The sequence below is a fragment of the Ictidomys tridecemlineatus genome, chromosome 7, assembly GCF_052094955.1.
Source record: "Ictidomys tridecemlineatus isolate mIctTri1 chromosome 7, mIctTri1.hap1, whole genome shotgun sequence".
Classification (NCBI taxonomy): Eukaryota; Metazoa; Chordata; class Mammalia; order Rodentia; family Sciuridae; genus Ictidomys; species Ictidomys tridecemlineatus.
This window is the reverse complement of record NC_135483.1, coordinates 129,517,769-129,534,048: the sequence shown is the minus strand read 5'-3', so window position 1 is coordinate 129,534,048 and position 16,280 is coordinate 129,517,769. Positions and strand designations below refer to the sequence as shown.

General features: G+C 33.2%; 1 protein-coding gene across 21 annotated transcripts in view; it reads left to right on the top strand.

Annotated features, from left to right (window-relative positions):
• Baz2b (bromodomain adjacent to zinc finger domain 2B) overlaps window positions 1-16,280 on the top strand; it is a 346,930-nt gene that overhangs the window by 81,170 nt on the left and 249,480 nt on the right. For 18 of the 21 annotated variants that reach the window (XM_021731270.3, XM_078017461.1, XM_040294361.2 and 15 more), the window contains one exon: window positions 10,818-11,171. The gene's annotated coding sequence lies outside the window, so the exon portion shown is untranslated. Of the gene's footprint in view, window positions 1-10,817; window positions 11,172-11,983; window positions 12,027-16,280 lie in introns of those variants that run through there. The other 3 variants (XM_040294351.2, XM_078017457.1, XM_040294352.2) reach the window with 3 other exon arrangements.

Sequence of the window (16,280 nt, the reverse complement as noted above, 5' to 3'; positions counted from 1 at the left end):
AGTGTAAATATTGCTACCATGGCTGATTTCAAGCTACCTACATGACATCACTGAACACAGAGTTGGGTAGAAACAGGCAGTAGCGCATCACTGTATAGTTTGTTTTTATTCCCTTGGCTGTACTACAATGGACACAAATAATCTCATGTGAATAGATAATAGGGGAGTAAAATAAGAAGTGATAAGTTCTGAGGATTTGTTTTTAATATACTTTAAGTTTTAAAATGTTTATTTTTAAAGTAATGACAGCCATCTTGCAAAATTCCTGAAAATTTAACATTTGATTTCCTTGACCTTGACTTTCATGGGTGATTGCTTTGGAAAAGACCATACATATGAAGTTTACGTATCTACTGTAAAATTGCTTCAAACACTCTTTCTTATATATTACTCAATTTTTAAAAAAGTTTATATCAATGAAGCTTCATTTTTACCAGATAAGGAGAATGTTATCACATTCCTTTTTTTTTTTTTTTTTTTAAGTGTGCTGGGGATTGAATCCAGGCCCTTGTGCATGCAAGGCAAGCACTCTACCACCTGAGCTATATCCCAGCCCTCCTTCTTTGTTTTGCTGCCCCCATACTCACAGATAAATTGTATTCAACTTTACCCCTAACTATTAGTGCAGTCTGGTGATATTTTTCCTTCATCAATGTTTTTTTATTAGATAATTTTAATTATACATGGACACAATATCTTTGTTTATTTACTTATATTGGCTTGATTTGAAATCTTGCTAAATTTACTGATGTTCTTTGAATTCAGGATCCCCCTGTTTCAGCCTCCTAATTTCTCTGTAGCTTCCATAGGGTTTTCTATATTAACTCCCATATTATCTGTACATAAGTACAATTTTACTTCTTGTTCTATTTAGGTTTTTTCCCCCATCTTTTTTTTTTAATTTTTTTTTTAGTTGTAAACGGACACAATATCTTTATTTTTATTTATTTATTTTTATGTGGTGCTGAGTATCAAACACAGTGCCTTGCATGTACAAGGCAAGCACTCCACCACTGAGCTACAATCCCAGCCCCCATCGATGATGTTTTTAAACTTAAAAATAAAAACTATGTTGAAATCTATATAATCTGTATGTATAAATAAATATAAGGTTTATATGTATACACACATATATGTATGCTTATATAATATACATATACACATGCATATGTATTTATATACACAATTTCAAATTAGACTTTTTATCAACATTTCCTTATTTTGTAGTTTTCAAAATTAGTTGAGGCTAGGGATGTGGCTTAGTGGTAGAGCCCTCACCAGCATGTTCAAGGCTCTAGATTAGATAGCCAGCACTGCAAACAAAACAATGTGTTGGTTCCCCAGCATCATTCAAAAGTGAACAATGAGCTTTTAAAATTGTTGTTTCATCACAATGAATCCCACTATCAAGTACATCCACAAGAATGGGGTCCTAACTAGAATAAGATATATTTCATGCTTGTGTAATTGTATCAGAATGCATTCTACTGTCATCCATAACTAAAAATCAGTAAATAAAAAATTGTACGTTTCGCTTAATTGCAGTTATTTTTAACCATGTTCCAATTTTCTCATCTCTGGCCAATGAGAGTACAACCATTCTGTAAAGCAATGTGGACACTCCTCAAAAGACTAGGAATGGAACACCCTATGACCCAGCTATTCCAGTCCTCTGTATCCAAAAGATCTAAAATCAGCATACTATAGTGATACAGCTACTTCATTGTTTATAGCAACACAGTTTATTATAGCCAACTTATGGGATCAACTCAGATGCCCAGCAATAAATGAATGGATCAAGAAAATATGGTGTATATATACACATGAGAGTTTAATCAGCCATAAAGAAGCATGAAATAATGGCATGTGCTGGTAAATGGTTAGAAATGGATAAAATCATGTTAAATAAAATAAGCCAGACTCCAGAAAATTAAAGGTCAAATGTTTTCTCTCATATAATGGAAGCTAGAGTAAAATAAGGGAAAGAAGGCCATTAGAGAGAGTATTGGATATTATAAAGTTACAGGGAAGATCAGTGGAGTAGAAGATGAATGCGATGAGGGAGGAAGGAAGGCAAAAGAGGAAGAAATATGGAGTCAATTTAACAAAATCATGTTATATTTGTCTATAAAAGTACCAAAGGAAATTTTACCTTTATTTATATGTAAAAGAAAGGAGGTTAATAGGGGGAGAAAGGAAGGGAGGAAAAGGAGGTGAGGAATGGGAGTTGAAATCAAATTCCTTCCATATATGATTTTGTCAGAATGAACCTAAATGCTCTGTATAATTATAATGCTCTAATAAAACAGAAAAAATACAATTAACTCATAATTATTTAAAAAAGGTTGTTATGTTTCATTTATTGCAGTTATTCTTAACTATGTTCAAATTTTCTCATCTATGTTCAAATTTTCTCATCTTTGGCAATGGGAGCCACTTTATGTTGTCCTCTTCATATTGGCTCCTAGAGTCCTTTGGACATGACACCAATAATCTTTCATAGTTTTCATGCTTAATGGTATGTCAGGGTTTTCCAAGTTCATCTTGAATATTTCTTTTCTCAAACTTGGAATCAGTAACATTCAAGGAATTATTTTCACTTGCAAATGGTATTTAGAGACTGTAATCTGGGTACTATAGATACACAGTGCTTTATGCTACTTTGCTGGTCCCTTTTTCTAGACATATACAGTGAGCAGACCTAAGAAATACACATTTAAAAATATAAACTATGTAATCAGTTTATTCTAATACAGGTATTTTTGGGTCACATGCTGTTTATGTAACTCATTGATTTTTTCTCTTACATCCCACATAATTAATTTCACCCAAATACCAGCTTACTCATTTGCTTCTTCTCGACTATGCATGCAATAATATTACACCGTCACCACCAATAATAGCACAAAAATATGGTTACCAACGATAGTTTAAGTTGCTCTTTAGTTGTTGTCAGAAATTCTTTTTGAGGGTACATTTTGAGGAATATACTGTTAAATTAGTGTGTGTGTGTGTGTGTGTGTGTGTTTGGGTACTGAGGATTGAAACTAAGGCCTTACATATGCAAGCACATGTTTTACCACTCAGTTAAACCCCAGCCCCAATTATTGTTATTTATTTTTTTATTTATTTGGTATTGGGGATTGAACCCAGGGGCCCTTTCCCACTGAACTATATTCCCAGTCCTTTATTTTATTTTTTTAATATTTATTTTTTAGTTTTAGGTGGGCACAATATCTTTATTTTACGTTTATGTGGTCCTGGGGATCGAACCCAGTGCCTTATGCATGGTAGGCGAGCACTCTACCACTGAGCCACAACCCCAGCCCCCAGTCCTTTTATTTTTTAAATATATATATATATATATATATATATACACACATATATATATATATATATTTTTTTTTATGTTGGTGGACCTTTATTTCATTTGTTTATTTATATGTAGTGCTGAGAATTGAACCCAGTGCCACATACGTGCTAGACAATGCTTTACCACTGAGCCACAACCCCAGTCCCCAAGTCCTTTAATTTGGGGATAGGGTCTTGTTAAATTGCTGAGGATGACCTTGAACTTGGGATCCTCCTGCCTCAGCCTCCTTAGTCCACAGTATTATAGGCATGTGCCACCACAACCAGGCCTAATTATTATATTTTAAAGTCATTTGGAATATTTCTTTTTTTGTGTGGTTTTGCCAGCAATTCTATATACAATTAAATTAATTTCCTTTAGGTTTAATTTTTATCAGATTTTGTTGTAACTTTTAACCATGATTTTGTTTTATAATAATATAAGCTATTATTATGAATAGCTCATTAATATAAGCTATTATGTTATTATTCATTCTAATGAAACTATTTTATAGTTCCCAAATCATATCTACTAAGAAGATTTGACAATAAATACACATACTGTTCTTAAGTTTTGCTATCCTGTTCTTTTTTTCTCCTTATGGATAACCATATTTTTGAAGGTTTTAATTTATCCTTTCATTTAAAAGATAGGTAAATATATAGATTAATGGTGGTGGCATATTATATATGAGTTTTCTCCAGTTAGTTCTTTTCACTTAGCAGTGTTTTCTGGAGTTCGCCATTTAGTACTTCATAGTACATATACATCCTATATTCTTTCTTAAAAATTGTGTAGTACTTTACTATGTAGATACACTCTGAATAATTCAACCATTACTCTAGGATGGACATTTGGCTTATTTCTAGGCTTTTGGTTTTTTGTTTTTTGTTTTCTCTATAACAGTGCTTCAATGAATAGCTTCCTAAATACCTATTTTCATATTTTTGTCAGTGCTGGTAAGATTCTTAAATGAGATTTCTAACTTCAAAATAAATACATGTATAACTATGTTAGATACTGCTTTATTCTGCCATTTTAGGATTTTCCTTTGTATACTCCAGCAACAACAACAAAACAAAACAAAAAAAGAATAAAGAAAAAAAGAAGGTTGAAGGAAGCTTTTTCTCCACAAGAGCTTCACTAATAGGCTGTGTTGTAACTTTTGGGTTTTTGCCAATCTGATGGGTGACAAATAATATCGGAGTGATCCTTATACTGAATTTCTCTTATTGTGAGTAAGGTTATGAATGTTTTAATTTAAAGGGGCATTTATTTGTATTCTTCTTTCTGTTAATATGTTTACATCTCATGCCAATTTGGTATCAAGTTTATCTTTGTTTCTCTAGTTTCACATACTTTTTATACATAAGATTATTAAATTGTCTCATATGTCAAGTTTTTTTTCATAATTTGATATTTGTGTTTATATTTTGCTTGTGGTGTTTTTTATTTGCTTATTTTTTAACCATAAGAATCTTTTATTTCATGTAGTGAGATTTACTAATACTTGGATTTGTTATATCTGATTTTGAGTGTTGTAAGGAAGGTTTTCCCCATTTTCTAATTATTGATGAATCTCCCACAATTTCTTCTATTTCTCATATGGTGCATTTTTTTATATGTAAATATTTGATCTTTTTGAAATTCATTCTTGGAACAGATCCAAATTTATCTTTTTCTTTGGGAATACTCAGCTGTCTGAGCACCACTTATTAAAAAGTTCATCTTTTTCTCAGTGCTTTGAGATACATTTTAATCTATGTTAAACTTCCATAACCACCTCAGTTTTTTTATCTTGTATTGGTGTTTTACTTAGGCGCCTGCTGTCAAAAGTGACATTTAAAGTTTCACAATTTAATATCTGATATGATTGCCCCCCCCAACTCTTCTTTTTCAAGACTTTCTGTGCTTGTTTTATTTTCCCAATAAATTTTATAATCAATTTTGCTTATGGCAGTGTTCTTGAACAGAAAGGTTCATCAGAGGCACCTTTAAAAGGGAGGGAGGGAGGGAGGGAAAGAAGAAACAAAAAACTTGGGATTCTCCTACCTTAGTAGGAGAAGCTTAGCTGGGTTTATAGGTGTGTACCACTGGGCCTTCTTGATAATTCCATTTTTAAAAAGGCCTGTTGAACACAGTGTTATATTCTAATTCTAGACTAATTTATGATTTGGTTTTCTTTACATATTCTAGACTATAGTTGATGACTTCAGCTCTTGTCCAGTTCCTTAAGCTAGAAATCCCTCTATTCCTCCTTCACTCTTTACTCTAATTCTCTGTTTTTGGTTAGTCACCAGGTTGAATTTTTACTTAATAATATCTGGCTCTAAATCTCCAATGCCATAGTGTTGAACTATCTTTTTAAAGGACTATTGAACAATCTCTTGATACTACAGTCTATGATTTGCACTGCCTATTGTTGTTATTTCCCTTAAATCAAGGTTGGTCATATTACTCCTTTGCTAACCTTTGTTGGCTTTCAGTATAAATTCAACCACCTTACCATGGCACATTAGGCCTTTTACTCATAGGTCCCATCCTTCTTTAATGGTCTTCATTCTTGTCATGACAGTATGTCTTACCCTCAACCCTCCATTAAATACTCCTCTTATGCTCAATTTCTCACTAATGTATGGGACACCAGGCCTAGTTACTCTGTACTTTTACACTTAGAGTTTCTTCCTCTTAGGGTACTTTTCTTCCCTCTGCCCCTCTGCCCCATCCCAAACATCTTTGTTGGTAAGTGCTCTATTTGAGGTGCAGTTCAAATGACATCTCTTTCATAAAGCCTCCTTTAGTCTCCTAGTCAGAATTGGTTGCCCCATCTTTATTCTCACAAGTATCTGTATAATGTGATTTATATTGTTCTCTAATCTCCTAGGATTTTTCACGCTTTCAATACCAACCAGAAAGTGAGTTTTTTATGTTTTTCCAGCCTCTAGCACAGTACATAGCATATAGTAAGCATTCAGATGTTTGTTCAGTGAATGAAAACAAAGCTTCATTAGTCTGTAGTGATTGAAACAGAAATAAGATATGACAGTGGCCAGCTTGTTATACTATTAAGATCTGTCATTTGTTTTTGTTTGCAGTCAGCTGCCCTAGACATTCTTTTGTGTGTGGCAAGTCTTTATTCTTTGACAATATCCTTGGTAATGAATTAGGTATCTAACCATCTCTCTCTCTTATCTACGTTGTTCCTAAAAACAGATGCTGCTTTAGAGAAGAAAGTGCAACAATTTAGTCTATAGTAGTGGCATAATTAGTGTGGGAGATAAAAGTGTATATCATATATATAAATATAGAATTATTACTGAAATTAGAAAAGATCTGCTTGATCATTAAGTTCTTTCACAATTCTGTACATGATTTAATGTGCTGATTTAGATGATTTTGATAGAAGTGCTATGGGAGCCAAATTATTTTATAACCATAGTAATTATTTACTCTGATTTTTTTCTTCAATTCTCTGATTATAGTCTAATTTCTGAAATGATCAAGTATGATAATATGAAAAAAGAGAAGAAATTATATTTTAAAAAACCAATTTAAGTATAAGTAAGAGGGTATAAAATATTTGGAGTAATCTAGTTTAAAATTTTTAGTATACTATTGTTTTTTAAAATTAATCTTAAAAGTATTGATTAAATTATTAATTAATATATTTGAATTACCAAATAACACCAAATTATTTTTTAAGTTATTTTAATATAAAACCATAGCTTTTATTATTGAATTACTGAATTTAAGAATTCACTTATGAATTTTAGATATCTGTGCATTTTTCATTTACCAACTATTTTGTTAATTATTGATTTCCATCTAATTTTATTTCACCTTTGAGAATGTCATCAAAAATATAGGCTGGGGTTGTAGTGCAGTGGGAGAGCGCTTGCCTAATGTGTGAGGTTCTGGATTTAATCTTCAGCACCACATAAAATAAGTAAATAAAATGATGATATTATGTACACCTACAAATAAAAAGAAAAATCTCCAAAACTTTAATTATACAAAGTGCCCTTAATGATAATAAGAATAGTTTTCAAATGTCTTAAAAAGACATTAAGAGCCAATGGTGCACATTCATAATATAGTTCTTCACCATCATTTAAAAATTTTTTTTTCGTTGTAGTTGGACACAATATCTTTATTTATTTTTATGTTATGCTGAGGATCGATCCTAGCACCTCACATGTGCTACGTGAGCACTCTACTGCTGAGCCACAGCCGCAGCCCCTTCACCATCATTTTCATTCCAACTTTTTTCATAATGACAAGATTTATTTCATTATTAGGGCATTTTATCATATAATCAAGAAAAAGACAACTTTGTGTTGTAGGTGGCTTCAATTTATATATATATATATATATATATTTATAAAAAATTTTGAACTGTAGTACTAAAAGTATATAAATTATAGTACTAAAAGACATAATAAAAATTCTTATATAGCTAATCACTTTCATTATATATTTGCCATTTTTTAAAATATTTATTTTTTTTTTTTAGTTTTCGGCGCACATAACATCTTTGTATGTGGTGCTGAGGATTGAACCCGGGCCACAGGCATGCCAGACGAGCGTGCTACCGCTTGAGCCACATCCCCAGCCCATATATTTACCATTTCTATTTTTATGGTTATTAGGCATATTTCCACAATTTAATGAATTTTACTACAAATTTTTCACTCAGTTTCTTTTCTAAAAATTGGCAATAGAAATTACATATCTGACAAAACCCATTGTTTGGAAAACCAATGTGTCAACTATAAGCCAATATTTTTATTTTTTTCCACCAAGATATTTATTGGGGGGCTGTTTGAAGGGGAAGAAAAGGAGAAGCAGAGAGCAGACAGAAGAGAGAAAGAGAGCAGAGAGAGGAGAGAAAGTATAAGCCAATATGTTAAAAAATATTATTGGAACAAAAAAAATCAAACCATATTTTTATGAGATATTTAAACAAAATAAAAGAAAAAATCTTAAGTTATACATGTTTAGTATGCCACTTTCAAGAGAAATATATTAAAAGAAGTCAAATTAAGGTGCTTTGCAATCGGTCCTGTTTTTTTATTCTTTCAAAATTAAATATTTTCAGCAATAATGTTTATGATTAGAGCAAGTATCAGCAATATTCATTACTGATACTTAATAATAAAATATTAATATTATAGCCAGGTATGGTTGTGTGCCTGTAGTTCCAGCTACTTGGGAGGCTGAATGCAGGATAGGATAGCAAATCAGAGACCAGTACCAGTAATTTAGTGAAACCATGTCTCAGTTTCAAAACAGGGCTGGGGAAGTTGCTCAGTGGTAGAGCATTTGCCTAGGCCCTGGGTTCAATCCCCAGTAGAACAGAAAGGAAATATAATTTTATAATACTTTTATTTATGTGCAGAAATATCACTGAATTCCACTGTTTACTTCCAGATATTTTAAAATATTATTTGAGTAATAACCACTATTATAGAATAATACAGGAACATTTTTACATATGACTTGGGATGGAAGTCTAATGTTAGCATTCCTACTTATATTTAATCTATTTTCTTCTGGAACATTATTAGTAAATTTTGAGATAGTAGAACTGTTGACCCAATCATACATGTATAGAGCTTGGCCTCTGAGTTAATTAAATATGAGTTAATAATATATTATAAGGAAATTATTATCCTTATTACAGTTATTAGGTAGTTACTCAAATTATAGCTTGAAAGGAATGCAGAGCATGGAAAACTCAGGATTAAATTATGCATTTGAACCTTAGGCCAGCTTTTACTGTGGAGACAGTTTGCTGCTAAAAGAGAAATTGTGTGTCATTGAAATTAAATGCTTTTCGGGGGATGGAAGATTCCAGTTTTTAATGAAATTACTGAGTGTGGTGTAGTGAAATGATTAAAATCTGTATTCCGGGAATGTGGCAGGGGAAAAAAATCAATAAGTGTAGCACAGCTTTGCTGCTCTATGTGAATCCTGAGAATGAAATAAACTACTACAAAAATAATAATTAAAAACATATCAGCACATTAATTTATTTAGCATCAGTCTCCTGAGACATCATCTTCACTAATTTTTAGCATACATTTTACTATGTAATGAGCAGGCTTCTTCTCAGATATCCCTATTAGACAGGCAGTATTTCTGCCCTTCCCCCAGAGCTCCTGCATTGCAATCATTGTACTTGCACTTATTATGTTACAAATGACCGAGGTAAGGCTGACATTCTCAGTGCATGCAAAAAGACCTAGTCTGCCAGCTTTTTTTTTTTTTCCTAATGAAGCAGCTTTGTGAAATCTCCCCATGTGTTAATACTAATGAAGATCCTCCAGCACAATTAAAATCACAGCCAGTGGTTGAGGAGAAAACATAAAACAATAGCATTCTTTTAAAGATACATTTATCCTCATATGTATGTATAAAATATGTGTGCATGGTCAAATTATTCTCTGGTGGCTTAATTTTTACTTGTTCTTCATCCTGAAAATTAAATTATGCAATTTGTAATTCTATCAACTTTGAGATTTTGATGTGTTAAGAGAAAAACACTACCTCAATGAATGAAGTTTTTTTTTTTTTTAAACATATCTTCATGGGTAATAAAGTATTACCATGAGTAAGCTTTTTTTCCCCCCTTTAATAAATCATTTTAGGAAGCTGTGGAGTGGGATGTGGGAGAGAATAAATAGGGTGCACTACCTTTAGTTTAGCTTGATTGGTTGCAGGATGTGGGAACTGTGGGGGGAGTGGAAGGTTAAAAACAAAGTTGGGAGAGATTGTGGGGATCAGACCAATAGTACATCGGGTGTATAGTTAAGAGAATGGAGTAAATGAGCTATCAAGTTTTACTCATAATCTGATTTTCAAAAAGGTGTTTAATTCTACAGTTAGCTATCTTTTTTTAAGTTCTAAGAAACTGGAAAAAAAAGATTGAGTTTACTGTTTACAATTTGTACGGATCTTTAAAACAATTTACTATTTTAACATCTTTCATGTAAATTTTATTTTAACTCAGTGCATAAACATCACAGCCAGTTTTAACTCGCCGATGTAAAGGTAGTAGCATTTTACCATGGTACCATTTTGCATCTTGGTTTTTGAATCCTAACATCTACAAATTATTGGCATATTAATTTAGTTGGTTTTGTAGACTTCAACAGAATTCTGAATTTGCGGATATAAAAAGTTTAGGTGGAGATGGTTAAGCTATGCCATCTATTAATCAGTTTTTTAAAAATAATTGTTCAATCCCGTTTTCTGTTCTCTCTTCTTTTAAAAGCAAAACAAAACATTTAAGTTTCTTAACTTTTTCCTGGGACAAGGAACCATGCAAACTCGAAGCTACAGTATTCTTGGAAAGAAGCAGCAACCCCCTCCCTCCCTTGGCTCCTTTAGGAGCTGATAGGTCATTTATTATTGGAACTGAAATGGTATAAACAATTCTCTCTCTTTTTCCCCTTGTTAACAGCAACTTTCATTGTTAGAGAGAGGAGAGAGAGAGAAGCCTTGTTGGTTGACGTCACTTGGTTCATGAAGCCTTCGCCTAGAAGTGAAGCTGCTGAACAAACCTTGAGAAGAATCATCTCCTGCTTCAATCTGCTGCTGGATAGGAACTAATCAGAGAGAGAGAGGCGGAAGACGGAGGAGGGAGTCAAGGGCTTTCCCGATCACCAATCTCGCCTCCACTCCAACTCTCTTTATACTTTTCTTGCAGAAATTATAACAGAAATAAGGAGGTGGTGGGGATTCCAAAAACCTTAACCTTCAACCATCTGGGGAAGGAAAAATCCCATCCACCGCAACTCTCAGTTCGAAAGTAAAGGTGAGTTAAAAATCTTCGGGTGTGAATGGTACGGGTGAAGCTTGAAAATTCCAAATGTTTTGAAGCCAGTAAAAACAGAAAACGAGAAACTACGCTCATGCGAGCAGGGAGGACTCCGGAGTTGCTTATCTGGAGACGCTCGCCCTGCCCGCCCTGCTCCCTGCCGCCGCTGTTTACCCTCGCCGGTCGGTGTGTCTCTTTGTTGTGCTGGCTGGAAGGATGGGGTGATTCTCAGAGTTCCGAGTGGAGTTTGGGGGAGGAGGACGCAGAGATGTGCGGTCCTGGGTGGGAGGCTGGGGGTGCGGTCTCAGGAGAACGTAAACTTTATTTCTAGCTGCCAGAGCGGGACTTTGGGCTCTTAGGGCCGTGGGCCGCGCTCCCCAGGCCGGGGCAGACGCAGCCGCCGCGAGTCCGCCTCCTTTGTGCCGGCCGCCCTTCTCGGCCGCCCAGGCTTCGCGTCTCCTTCCTCCTCCCCTTCGACTTCCAGCGCTCACGTCTCCGCCAACAGTTTTGCTTCTTAAAAAACAACCTCTGGCAGCGTTGCGATCGCGGTTCCTACCCCGGAATATCCACCGCCTGCCCTACTCCCCGCCGGGGTAGTTTCAAGATTACACCCCCCCCCCCCAGTCCGCCTACTGCTACCCTTTTTTGCCTCCGCCCCTTCTTCCCTCTAGGACTGATTAGTTGCGTCTGCCCCCCATCCCACCCCCCAATTCGGGCCTCATTTCTCTCCCTGTGTAGCTTGAGGCTCTGGAGTTTCCTGAAAATAAGTGGGGGGTGGAGGTGGGGGGGTGGGGCTGGTGGGATTGGGAGAAGATCTGGATACCTGGGAAGGTCTGTGTCAGAACGCAGAAGGTTTGAGAAGCTTTGCTTTCCCTACAGTAATGTCTGTGAATCGGTCTCATCTAGCAGTTCTTCCCCAGGAACCGCCGTCAGCTCTAAACTCTTCTGCTTCCCTCTTGTAATCTTCTTGTCGCTCCCCTCCCCCCTTTTGCTTTTTCGGTTCCCCTCCCCTTAAAGTAGTTCCAGGAACCCCAGAATTGGGATTTGGAAAAGGAAGTGTTTGAAGAGTCAGAGCTGGCCCTGCTGTTTGAGATTGTCTTTTCTTTTCTCTCTCCCTCTGTATTTATCTTTTGTGTGTTGCTTCCTTATAAAGAGAGAAGCAGCTGCAGTCCTTGGCCGAGTTGTTGAAATTTATCCCTTTGTGTATATTACAATATCCTCCATTTTTTTTCCTGCCCTCTAAACAACAAGCGTTTCGCCATCTTGGGCAATTTTTATTCCAAATCTCTCTCTCTCTCTGTCTATTTTTTATTTTTGAGGAAGGGAAGGAGGCCATAGAAAGGCCAAAACTGTCTGGATAAGGCTCAAAGTTTAGGAAATGTTCAGGGGGTCCAGTGACGTCATGTAAACTTTATTGAGAAAATTTTCCCAAAAGTAATTTTTTTTTTTTTGCTCAAATTTTCCCGTTTCGAAGGATCTTTTAACTTAACACTTTAACGATAAGTTGTGTGGCTTATTTTTGTGTTTTGCTCTCAAAATGAACTGACAAAAGTCTGCACATTTTGTTTGGTAACAGGTGGAAGATTGTGTGCAGAAAAAAAAAAGATATAAACTTTTATTTTTTTTGTCATTAACCTAGTTTTTGTGTACATGTTTCTTATGGTTGTTTCAAATTTATAGTCAGCATGTTCCCTTTCTTGTTTGCCTCCCTATGGATTTTTCTTTAATTAGCTTATTAGTTAATATTTATGTATACATTACTAGATTACCTTGCTCCCCTTTTGTAACTAAGTGTTCTGCTTTTTGTTTTTTTAATGTTTTAAAAAACAACTATAACAAAAATCTCAAAATACTAAATGCTTTTCAATTTTAGTAAATATTATTAATTCAAACCATTGGCAAAAATTTAGTATGTAAAAGGCAGAATAGATTTTAATTCATAATCTCTACCTATGAACTCTGTCAGCCATTATGAAAAGATGTACAGTAAAAACTAGTGTTTTAATTTGCTTGTTTAAAATAGTTTTTCACCTCAGGAAAGTTGGGCTGGTCACATGATCAAACTTAATGATACACTCACTGACTAGTGTATAAATAAGAGACACTGTAAATTGAATGGGAAAGTGGAATTCTGTCTCCTGTAGTCATTTTCAGTCAGCATATTTACATCTCTTCTAACAAGGACATGAAACTGTCTGTATTTAATTTGCATTCTCTTTGTCTTCTGGGTTGGAGAAAAACATTGGCTACAATTAACTTAAAAAAAAACCTATTAGAAATAATTCTGAATATGTTAAAAAGGTTTGTCTAAATTGTAAAAACTTACAATGTGGTATGTGTTTAATTTCTGTATGTTTTCAATTTCTGTTATTTGCTATTTATCCAGAATTTGCTTTATGTAAAATGCTATATAGAGAAAGCTTGACTGAATTGAATGTGTGCCATTTATGTGAATTGTAGGTAGGTGAAAAATGTTTAAATAGTTAAAAGCACATAGAACAGATGGTTCTAAATTATACATGCAACAAAGGACTGGAAGATTTGGCAGATTATAAATGGCAAGCAACAGAGGATAAGCAGTTTAAGAAAATGGTAGTTAAGTACATTGGATGTCTCACACCTATTGTAAACACTACATATTATTGTCACTGTGTTTCATAATCAATAATTTAGATAGCATTGTGACACTTGTATATTTCAAATAGAAAAAAGTGAGATTTTACAAATATTTGCAATGAGTTGTTGAATGTAAAATTATTTTAAGTCTGTGATGACAGTTTTTTTTTTAGAAAATTAGATTGTATGATTTGAAAACAAGATGTTATTTATGAGAAATTAATATTATGTTCATATAAGGGTTTAATGAGAAATAAGAGTAGGTACATATTTTAAAATCCAAATAATAGAGCCTTTACTGCTGCCTTAGATTAAATTAGTACTGAACTAGAACAACATTTACTCTTACAAACACTTAAGATAAAATATTTTTAGACTGTTCAGTGTTGAAAATGCATTTGTTAGAATGCTGTTGGGACTATTTACTAAATATTAAGTGGAAATGATATATATTAGTTTTAATTTTTGAGTTTTGTGATACTGATTTTACTTTATGAATATAGTTTATTCTAAATTTTTAAAATGCAAGGATTTTATGTAGTTTTTGCCTTTCTAAAAGAACATTTATTTATATTTAGTATTTTCAAATAATTAGAATAACAAAGTATTCAACTTTGTAGAAATTTGTTTTTATTTTTTATAAGCTATCATTTAAAATGCATATAAGACTATAAAGGAAATCTTGGAATTTTAATTCTGTTGCCCTTTCTCCCATTTCTTTGTTTGCATGTTTATTATAGAACTGCAGTGTAAAGGAGCAGATGTTTTGCCAAACATCCTGATGTGTTGCTTTTTCTTATGGGAGTGTATAACTGTTCCTTCTGATGCATCAACTTGACAGCTGGTTGATTTCATGGAGCTGCTAAGAAGCCATTAGTGGTGTCATTGAATTGAAACAGAACAGTCACTCCCAGCTTGAACTGCAATTGTTAATGTCTTTGTTGCTACTTTTGTGTTACTATACAAAATGTAGGATATCACAGTTGTATGAAAGTTCAGGGTTTCTGTCTTACCTCTTTGAATTAGTGAAAGCGTATGTTAGAACTTGATGACTTGTAGGTTTAAAGATTTCTCAAAGAAAAAGATATTAATTCTAGTTTTTCAGTTTTTGAACTAGTCCTTGTTAGAACTACCAAGAGAAAGAATGTGATTTAACTCAAAGTAACAGGGTGATTTTTGATTCCTAAATGAAATTGTTATCATCATGGTTTAATGATTTTTAATATATTTGATTTCCTGAGGGATTAATCAGATTACCTAGTTTGGTTTTTAAGAGGCTTTCGATTAGATAAAATTCAACATCTTTTATCATAAGATCTTAAAAATATTGTTGTTTATTTAAGAAAGGTTGACTCATTTGGTTTAGTGTTCTTTTAAACTTTTTGTAGGAGACAATCAGAAGAGAAATAATTATTGGAGTAATAAGCTATTTTGTTTTTAATTTTCTTTCGTAAGGAGGCCAAAATGTTACTTAAAAATTCTTACAAACTTATCTAAATTATTCTAAGTAATTTAGTGATCTTTTAAATTAAAATTCTATTTTGTTACAATAACTTTTATTGATAGTTGAAATGGTGGTACTAAAATGGTGTCACTATCCCACTGGTACCTAAGTATTTTGTACTTATTTCTAAGTATTTGCATGGTTTGGTCGGTGGGAGGAAAGATAGGAAAGAGGAAAAAGGAAGAATAAAGAATAATAGTAACTGACAAAACACATTTTTAAAAAATTTATGTAAAAACTTGAAGTTGATAAGATGGTAAGGATATAGTGTGTTTTTTTACTATGTTAAGAGACTTGATCTATCCCAGTGTTTACTGATTTTAAAAATTTTAGACTGTTAGATGTATTAAGCATTTAACAATTCTTTAAGAAGCAAAAAATTTATAACATTTAAAATAATTTGCTTGTTTAAAAAAATAAATATTTAAGTTGTGAAATTTATGGTTAGAATATACATATATATTCTGAGGCAAATATTATTAAATATATATATATATATATCTGAGGCAAATATTATTAAAAGGTTTTCCTGTATAAGCAAACTTTTAACGCTTATACCCCTGACTGATTCTAGAATTATTATTTCCTGAAATCATGTTTATGGAGACACTTTCCTTTTAAGTAGGTCATATATTACTTTGACTAAAAGTAAGATTTATATTCGGATAATATGCTTTCTCAAGCCTTTTTGTATAATAATTTTAGAACTCCTTAAAAAGAAAATCTTTGTTACCTTAGACTGTGATTTGGTTTTTAAGAAATATATTTATTCGTTGCATATTTATATCAAGGCAGATAGTCATATAAACCAAATAATGATAAATTGAGTTACATATTAAATATAAACTATTTCAAAGGAATTTCAATGCTTAGTCTATTTTTAGAGATACTATAGTAGCCACCAGTAAGCATCCTACAATTTAAGTGGGAGTTTTCAGAATTTAGTTTCTTAAAGGAAGGTAATTCTGAGTAGAAGTGTCAGAATA